The sequence below is a fragment of the Chiloscyllium punctatum genome, chromosome 19, assembly GCF_047496795.1.
Source record: "Chiloscyllium punctatum isolate Juve2018m chromosome 19, sChiPun1.3, whole genome shotgun sequence".
NCBI classification, from domain to species: Eukaryota; Metazoa; Chordata; class Chondrichthyes; order Orectolobiformes; family Hemiscylliidae; genus Chiloscyllium; species Chiloscyllium punctatum.
Genome location: NC_092757.1, coordinates 51,220,667 through 51,230,127, shown reverse-complemented (window position 1 = coordinate 51,230,127; position 9,461 = coordinate 51,220,667). Strand labels below are relative to the sequence as shown.

At 44.0% G+C, this 9,461-nt stretch overlaps 1 pseudogene; it reads right to left on the bottom strand.

Moving 5' to 3' along the window:
- LOC140491337 (microtubule-associated protein RP/EB family member 1 pseudogene) overlaps positions 1–3,192 on the bottom strand; it is a 59,631-nt pseudogene extending 56,439 nt beyond the window's left edge.
- Between the last annotated feature and the right edge of the window lie 6,269 nt (positions 3,193–9,461).

Below are 9,461 nucleotides of genomic sequence, written 5' to 3'. Positions count from 1 at the left end.
TAAGTTGCGCCAAATAGAACATAGAACTGGACTTCCTGGAAAAATAATGAGGTATAGAATACTTTCTAAATAGGTTAGTAAAGCAGAAGTACCAGAATAGGGAATGGTGCTCTAGTTTAACCGTGAAAGTGGATACCTTAATCCATAACAAATCACACTGGGCTTGAAGAAACCAAAACATGAAAGTTTTTTTTTATAAGTAGTTACATATACAGTAATTTTTCCTAAAGTATGAACATTGTTTTGATATTGGTGAATGCTGTCATAGCCCTCAGTAATGTGATGAGAGTTCTCTTTAATTACTGTGTTGAGCAGTTAGAACTGGGAGGACAGGAGTGTCCCACATTGTAGAACAAAATGGTCCTAACTTTATAATCTCACTACTCTAACTTCTGATAGTTGGAGGGAAAATATAGTTAGCTCAGACAGATTCAAGTTGAAATGCCTTTATTTCGATATGTTACAGCAGGGTGTTCACCAGACAAAGAAAGAACATTTTTTACTAAAAGACTCCACCTTTGGAAGGGCTACCTTTCAAATGAGAACTTACATTGGAGGCAGTCTGCCCTCAGAGGTAGATTGGAGTAAAATCCCACAACATTCTTTGAATAAGAGCATGGAGATTTTTCTTCTTTGCTTTGGCAAAGATATACTTCTTAACGGATACCGCAACAACAGATTACCTGTCACATTGCTGTCAGTGGAGCTTCCTATTTGTAGTTTTGTTGCTGCATTCCTACATTGAAAAAGTGACTAAGCTTCAAAAGTATTTCATTAACTGTTAAGTACTTTGGGATGTTCTGAAGTTGTGAAAGGCTTTTTTTTAAAATGCAAGGTTTTTTAAAAAAAAGTTTAATTGTTTTATTTATCCAGCATGTACTTCATTCACAATACTGACATTCTGTTGTCCCTGTCTATCTTCTCCTCAGATCCTTAGTTATAAAATTTAATTCTGTGCAAACCATGTGCAGTACTCAGTGTTGGGGCAATAACAGAACAATTTTTGTTCTTATAGCAAGATACGCTGAACATTTAATCTCCATTTGCCACTTTGCTTTTTATCAGTACAAAGAAAATTCAAAAAAGTTTGCAACAGGACCATCAGTCCCTACTTTGGGAATTATTCCTTCACAAGATACCAACTAGAACAATGCAATACTCCCTCAGTAGTACACTGAAATGTCAGCCTGGATTACGTGCATAGATCATTTGAATGGAGCTTGAAACATTCTGACTTGGAGTTCAGAGCAATGAACTACAGCTAACATCAACAAAACAAACTCATTCGATGACTCATGGCCAAAGGCATTGCAGACAAAACTTTTACCTTCCTTATCTAGCCACTTTCAACCAAGCTGTGGAGACATCAGTGGCAATAACCTGTGTGCAGATACATAAACTTGGTTTTTCAGTAAGGAGAGGGATTACCCCAATTACCCCATGGGCTAGAGCCACCAAACGAGAACCACATGCTTTAGTCCAACTGGCTTGACTAACTTATAGATCAGTGCAAAAGTCAACGATTAACACTGTCTCTCTGTCAACGTGGCTGGGTCAAAGCTGGAACTCTCAAACAGCACTTTGAGTGTACCTCCATCTCCAGGGAAACTAGAACAGACAAATGAATAAGTGTCAGGGAAGGAATTCAGACAAAAAAAAAACAAAATCAGCTTTGTTAGACAGAAATGGAAGTGATGGTAATCAATGGAAGCCTGCTTAATAAGAAGGTACGCTTTAATTTAGCTTACACAAACATTTTTGCACACACAGTTGCCGTTTAAAAACTCTGCAGCAAATGTAGGGGTTCTATTCTCTATCGCCTTTGTTGAACCAGGAGTGGAAATCATGGCAAGTCAATAGAAGCCTGTTTATTGCGAAAGGAGGTACACTTTAATTTAGACTATACTAGTATTTTTGCGTGCGCGCACACACACACACACACACCTTTCTTTTCTGTAAAAAAAGAACTTTGCAGAAAGTGAGGGGTCGTCACACTCTAACCACGTATTTGCAGTAAGTTGTGGAGGGGAATGGGCTCACCCTGTTAATATTCCTCTGGCTCCTCAGGCTGCTCAATGGCGGCCTCCCGGGGGTTGACACCGTCCTCGATGGAGTAGAGCACCTTCTCCAGCTGCTGGACCAGCCCGTTATCTTCCTGCTGGTTCTCCTGGCAGATCATCTCGATGCTTCTCAGCTTTCCGTAGTAAAAGTCCCGTTCTTTCTCCAGCTCCAGCAGGTCGCTCTTCAAGGCCCTCACTTGCTCGGCCAGATGAGCGTCGCCATTGCCCGCCATGTTGTTGTTGTTGTCCGCGGCGCCCTTGGCGGGAGATTGCACCGACGCCGCCGTCACGCCGCCGCCGCCGCCCGACTTCGGGGCGGCCTTGGAGCGAAGCAGCGAGGTCCCCGACGATGACGATCGCACGGCTTTGTCCTTCTTGTCCGGGCCCGAGGCGGCGCTCAGAGTGCTCAGCGTCTTCTTGGGCTTGTTGAAGTGTAGGCCCGAGGCGCCGGGAGTCGAGCCCGCCTCCTGGCCCTGGCGGGCGGCCACCGGCTCGTACGGCCGACCGTCGTAGTTGGCGTCGAAGAAGCGGCGGAACCACTGTAGGAACTCGAAGTTGTCCTGGAACTTGCCCTTCATCAGCTTGTCCACCGCGATGACCTTGTCCACCTGCATCTTCTTGAAGGCCGCCTGCAGCAGTTTGAAGTTCTGGATGTACTCGTGCTCGAGCCTGGCCAGAAACTTGACTTTCTTCAGAGTGATGGAGCCGGGGAACAGCATGTCCATGAACTGGCAGTAGGCCACGCCCGAACACAGCTGCTCGATTTTGGTGTAGTTCAACTTAAGAGAGTTGTTGACCCAGGACAACATGTCGTGGCGGCTCAGGTTGTCGCTGGTCGAAGATGTGAAGTAAACGTTGACTGCCATTCGATTTCGGTTTGCTTTCCCGCACTTTTTTTTTAATTTTCCCCTTTCCCCTCTTTTTGCTGTTTATTTTAAAGTGTATGTCTCTGGTTCAGGTTAAACTGCAACTCACTCGTTACAGTGACCTAATGGGTTAGGTCACAATAAGTGTGGTTAAATATGTTGCAGAGCACTGTAGAGCTTATAAATAGGTGTTTTTTTTTATATCCCTAAAAAAACCCAGCCAATTTCATCCAGTGGAAATATCCGTGTGCATAATTGCCTTGAACATGGTCAACCAATCCCAGTGGTGTCTCATGTCAGCTACACTTGTGATGTTCAGGAGCCACAGCTAGAGATGCTAGGAGCAATTATCAAAACGTTGATTAATACCAAGGTTTTTATTTTGTTTTAATCATTCACAGGATGTAAGAGTTGTTGGCCAATTTATAGCCCATCCCTAATTTGTCCAGTTGAAGAGTCAATCACATTGCTTTGGAGTCACATGTAAATGAGAACAGGTAAGGACACCAGATCTCTTTCGTGTTTGTCTCAGATTTCTAGTATCTGCTGTATTTTGCTTTTACTTAAAGAGGATGTACAGGTAACTCTCATAGGTAAAAACAATGACTGCAGATGCTGGAAACCAGATTCTGGATTAGTGGTGCTGGAAAGAGCACAGCAGTTCAGGCAGCATCCAAGAAGCTTTGAAATCACCGTTTTGGGAAAAAGCCCTTCATCAGGAATAAAGGCAGTGAGCCTGAAGCATGGAGAGATAAGCTGGAGGAGGGTGGGGGTGGGGAGAAAGTAGCATAGAGTACAATGGGTGAGTGGGGGAGGGGATGAAGGTGATGGGTCAGGGAGGAGAGAGTGGAGTGGATAGGTGGAAAAGGAGATAGGCAGGTAGGACAAGTCATGGGGACAGAGCTGAGCTGGAAGTTTGGAACTAGGGTGAGGTGGGGGAAGGGGAAATGAGGAAACTGTTGAAATCCACATTGAAGCAAATGTGGCTGTGGTGGCGAGTTTGCACGACCATGGTTGAAGAGCTTCAGGGCCACGACATGGTTGAAGAGCTACCACAGCCACATTTGCTTCAATGTGGAATTCAACAGTTTTCTTATTTCCCCTTCCCCCACCTCACTCTAGTTCCAAACTTCCAGCTCAGCACTGTCCCCATGACTTGTCCTACCTGCCTATCTCCTTTTCTACCTATCCACTCCACCCTCTCCTCCCTGACCTATCGCCTTCATCCCCTCTCCCACTCACCCATTGCACTCTATGCTACTTTCTCCCCACCCCCACCCTCCTCTAGCTTATCTCTCCATGCTTCAGGCTCACTGCCTTTATTCCTGATGAAGGGCTTTTGCCCGAAACGTCGATTTCAAAGCTCCTTGGATGCTGCCTGAACTCCTTTGCTCTTCCAGCACCAGTAATCCAGATAACTCTCATAGCCATGATGACAGCTCCTTCCACATGACCCTGGTTTTCATGTTGAAAAGACTTTGTCCCAGCTATTGTGACAATTGTACCATACCCCTCTTGAGATCTGACAGCAGAACTTCGGAAGCAGACTCCAAACCATCGGAAAACCCGTGAGTTTTCCCATGTTTTATAGCTGTTATTTCATATCCTCATCTCCTACGTTGACCTGGACTCAAGAATCTCAGCACTGACAATTTTTTTTTCAAAATCAAGCTACAGATGTTCCAGGGCCCCTAGTGTGTAGCTTTTGCAGTATTACTGTGCCTGACATCTAAACCTGAGGTTACCCAAAACTGGTCCCCAGCTGAAGGAGTGATTTTATGCTTTAAATCTCTTCTCATTGAGTATTTCTTGGATGGGGTGAAGATCAGGAAATGTATCATGGATGATTGCAGAGGCGTCATTGAGCTTGCTTGTGTATTTTTTCATTGAAGGGTTCTGTGACAGGCCAGACGCTCTCCCTAGTTTTCTTCTCTGCACTTTGCTCATGGCAACAGCTGGGAAAGGTGAACATGGAGCCTAACATCCTTTTAGAGAAGCATTGTTCAGCAGGTGAAGTGCTAAACCATGCTCAGCCAGTGAATGGAAATGACAGCCAGATTATAGAAACATCAAGAACAAATGTATTACCGCTGGCTTGAAATGACTGTGTTCCCAGCAGGATGTATCAAATGATAACATTGAGAGGTCACAGTAACTGAAAATGTTCCATTATTTCAGATATCAAATGCTGTGACCAAAAGCTTATTTATCAAGGTAGGAATCTGGGAGATCACCTTGGTTCTTCTCAATGTTAGAATTAACAAAGAAGTATGGCCTTAAAATAGGTAGTGAGAGAGAGAGACAAAGAAACCAGTTGTTGAATATTTAATATTTAAGGGATAACCAGGTTAACTAAAAGCGAAATACTACGGATGCTGGAAGCTTATAACAAACACAGAAAACGCTGAAGAAACTCAGCAGGTCTGGCAGTGTCTGTGGAGAGAAACAAAGTTGACATTTTGAGTCTTGTATGACTCTTCAGCGTGTTCTGAAGAAGTCATACCAGACTCAGAATTTCTCCAGGGAGAAAATGAGGACTGCAGATGTTGGAGATCAGAGCCAAAAAGTGTATTGTTAAAGCGCAGTCGGTCAGGTAGCATCCAAGGAGGAGGAGGAGAGTCGATACTTTAAGCATAAGCTGTTCATCAGGATTGTGTCAGAGATCGAGGGTGGGTAACAGACCAGCATGGGGTATCAAAGTAGATGGATGTGTTGGAGGTGGGAGAAGGGGTCCTTGGAGGGTGGGCTGGAGTCCTGATGGAAAAAGTAAGCACTGAGGTAGCGGAAGAAAAGTTTGATATTGTGACGCGCATTGAATTTGATCTGGGATCATAGTGGGATGAAGGTGCGGCTTTTACTGAGCACTAATTATTCATCCTCAATGAGGGGGTGTTCTGTGGGGATGGTGAAAACACAGCAGGGCTGGAAACTAGGACCTGGTGTGGAGTTGGAGTTGGGAGTGGGGGCAGAGACTGTCTCTGGAGTGGGTGTGGTCATAGTAACGTGGGTGACATCACTAATGTAAGTGTAACACACCATGGGGGTCAGATGAGCAGAAGCGGTGAATTCAGTGGCATCTGCGGGGGCAGAAGTGACGTTCCATGTGACGTTTACGATGTCTTCGGCAGTGGCTGCGTGTTCATTGGCAGTGTTCCGGTCATTAATGTCGGTGAGAGTGGAAGTGGTTGAGGCAGCGGTGACTATGGGGGTGGAAGTGACGTGCTGGGTAGTATTTGCGGTGGTTTCGGCAGCAGTGGTTCTAGCGGCGGTCACTGAGGCTGTTTTGCTGGCAATTGCAGAGGTGTTATAGTTGGTGCTGGCTTTGATCTGTGGAGCACCAGGGGTGGAAGTGACATCATTGTTTGCTGGGATGGTGGTGGCTGTAATGGACACATGGTTAATGGCATCTGAGCAGTTCTGGAGGCCGGGAGAAGGTTCTGGAATGATCAAGGAATCCCAAGTTTGGGGGTAAGTACATGAAAGTTTGGTGTAATTACGTTCCTTGATGTCCGACATGCTGGAGAAAAAGCATTTGTTGAGTGTTTGGATTCTTCTCAAGATGAAGAATAGCAGAGGCTCTTTGTAGGTCTGGGACAGTGTGGCCCTGAGCTGGGGCAGGGATGACTGTAGGGAGAGTAGGTGGTGGTGTATGGCTGCAACTGTGGAGCAGAGGATCCAGAGAGTGATCTGTTTCTGGAGGCTTTGGATTTGCCATTGGTAGTGGTTATCCTGGTCAGGTCCAAATTATGATGGTCTGAATGTAGTCTGGGGTCCAAACAGGATAAGTCGGTTGTGTAGGCAGGTGCTGAGGAAAGAGATGTGCCTGTAGTAGCAGAGCTACTTCAGGACGTGGCTGAAGAGCTTCAGGGCAGAGATGAACTGGGGGTGCAGTGAGAGAGAGACTCACTGAATCCATATAGAGGGAGGAGGAGAACATTTTCAAGATGTGCATCCTTGGAAGAGGCTTCGCAGTAAGATTATAATCAACTGGGAGAAAGTGGAGACTACTGATGCTGGAGATCAAAGTCAAAAAGTGTGGTGCTGGGAAAGCCCAGCCGGTCAGGCAGCACCGGAGGAGCAGGAGAGTTTATGTGTCAAGCATTAGCTCTTCATCAGGAAAATTTCTCCAGCCAGGTTTAAAGTTCACCTCGTTGCAATTTCTGATTCCCACCATTGTGTGGCTAAAGGTTTTGACCAGATATCAGGCACTACCAAAGAGGTGGGAATATTAGGAGGAGTCCTCCTGGACCTACATCTAGCCCTTGTTAAGAAAACAACGTTGCTACTGACCCTGAAAAGGATTGTATCAAAAAATTTCAATCAAGGATAGTGAGGGATGAGGAAATTACAGAAATGGAACAAATTTCCAGTTGAATGTTAGAAATAGCAGAAGATTTAAGCATTACACTTGCTCTCATGTTTGTGGCTGTGCAGCAGTTTCCAATGGCAGACAGAACAGTGACAGGTGTGCCAGTGTAAACTAGCAAGCTGACTTCACAAAACTGGCCTGGAAGCTCAGTCTGTTTTTAGCCTGATTCTAAGTAAGCACAATATTTTAAACAAAAATATTCAGATCCTACAAATACCCTTACAATAAAATACAGGGGACTGATTAAGGCTGTGCTCATTGCATAATAACTGGATATAATAACTGATTAGTTAACTTTTTCATTGGGAAGTCCTGTCTACCCTGAGAGTCCAAATGAACTGGGTGATAATAGATGACATGTCCTGGCTGCTGACCGATCATTTCCCCTAAGGTTTATTGGAGGTGTCTGTGCTACGTTGACTTTGTTGAATTTTAATATTCTGAATTATCATTTCGCAATTGCAGAATTTTTCTCAAGCTTTTTCAGTATTTTTGCAAACTCCAATTTCTGATGCAACAGTGAACGTTTGATGTTATAAAATACCTTGGTTTCCACCTTTCACCCAGGCAATTGAAGAATGGAGAAGCAAGTCTAAGGAGAAGCAGAGATTCTGGTTGTCTTCTGACAGAATCTGCCAGTCTGCAACCCTCCTTAACAAGAGAACTGTATCCACAAACCCCAAGAGATGATTGGAGATCTGTGCATAAGAGATGGTGATTTAAATATTTTTCAGGATATAGAAACAGGAGTAGACCATTCAACCTATTGGCCTAGCTCCACCTTTTAGTTAGTTCTTAGCAGACGTATAAGTTCACATCCACGTGCCTGCCTTTATCCCACATCCAAGCTCCAATTAATCCAAAATCCATTGTCTTTTGGGGAGACAATTTCATCTTTCTATTCACCTTTAAATGAAAAAAACACTTCCTAATTATCCCCCACCAGTGGAAATAGTTTATCTGCATTTCCGCTGTATTCTCCCCTAAATTCTGTTAGCATTTTCAACACTCCATTCAATCACCAATCAATTTTACATATTCGAAGGGAATAGAAGCAACCTTTATGCAATTTGTCTTTCTAATTTAATCTAGTAGTGCCAGTTACAAACTTGTCCTCTGGCCAAATGAGGATGTATTTTTCATGTGCTTAAATTAATGCATATTACAGCTTTTTTTTTGCAATTTAATAATCCTGTGAAGGGATTTAGGCATCCTTAGCAAGGTCAGCATTTGTTGCCTGTCCCTATTCTCACTTGAACTGAGAAGTTTGCTAGGCTAATTCAGAGGCTACACTCTGCTCTGACTCTAAAACACATGTAAGAATGTCAGATTTTCGTCCCCTGAACAGCATTAATGAACCAGGAGGGTCTCTATAACAATCAATGATAATTTTATAGTGAGCATTACTGAGACCGGCTTTCAATCATAGATTTTATTGGATAATGAGGGGTGACCTTATAGAGGTTTATAATATCATGAGGGGCATGGATAGGATAAATAGACAAAGCCTTTTCCATGGGGTGGGGGAGTCCAGAACTAGAGGGCATAGGTTTAGGGTGAGAGAGAGGAAAGATAGAAAAGGGACCTAAGGGGCAACTTTTTCATATAGAGAGTGGTACATGTATGGAATAAGTTGCCAGAGAAAGTGGTGGAGGCTTGTGCAATTGCTGCATTTAAAAGGCATCTGGCTGGGTATATGAACAGGAAGGGTTTGGTGCAATATGGGCCAAGTGCTGGAAAATGGGACTAGATTAGGTTAGGATACCTGGTCGGCATGGATGAGTTGGACCGAAGGGTCTGTTTTTGTGCTGTACATTTCTATGACTCTATAACACATCACCAGATGCCTTGGCAAGATGTTTCCACAACATTAGCCTCAAGACTTCTAGTCCAAGTATGATACCATCATCCTCACATTGCTTAGATGCTGCTTAACCTGCCTTGGCAACCTTTCCACCCTTGTTCTTATTTATTTCCAGAACCTGGAAAGACGACTCATAACATTTTATGTTTTGATAGAATCTTCCCACACAGTAAAGGTCTCTTGATCAGTGAAAAAGGGTCTTTGGTAACCAAACAGTCAGCAACACACCCTTCACATGAGAAGCAATTCCCACTATCACAAGCAAAAACAAAAACAAAAATCACTTTTACAACCAAATCAGA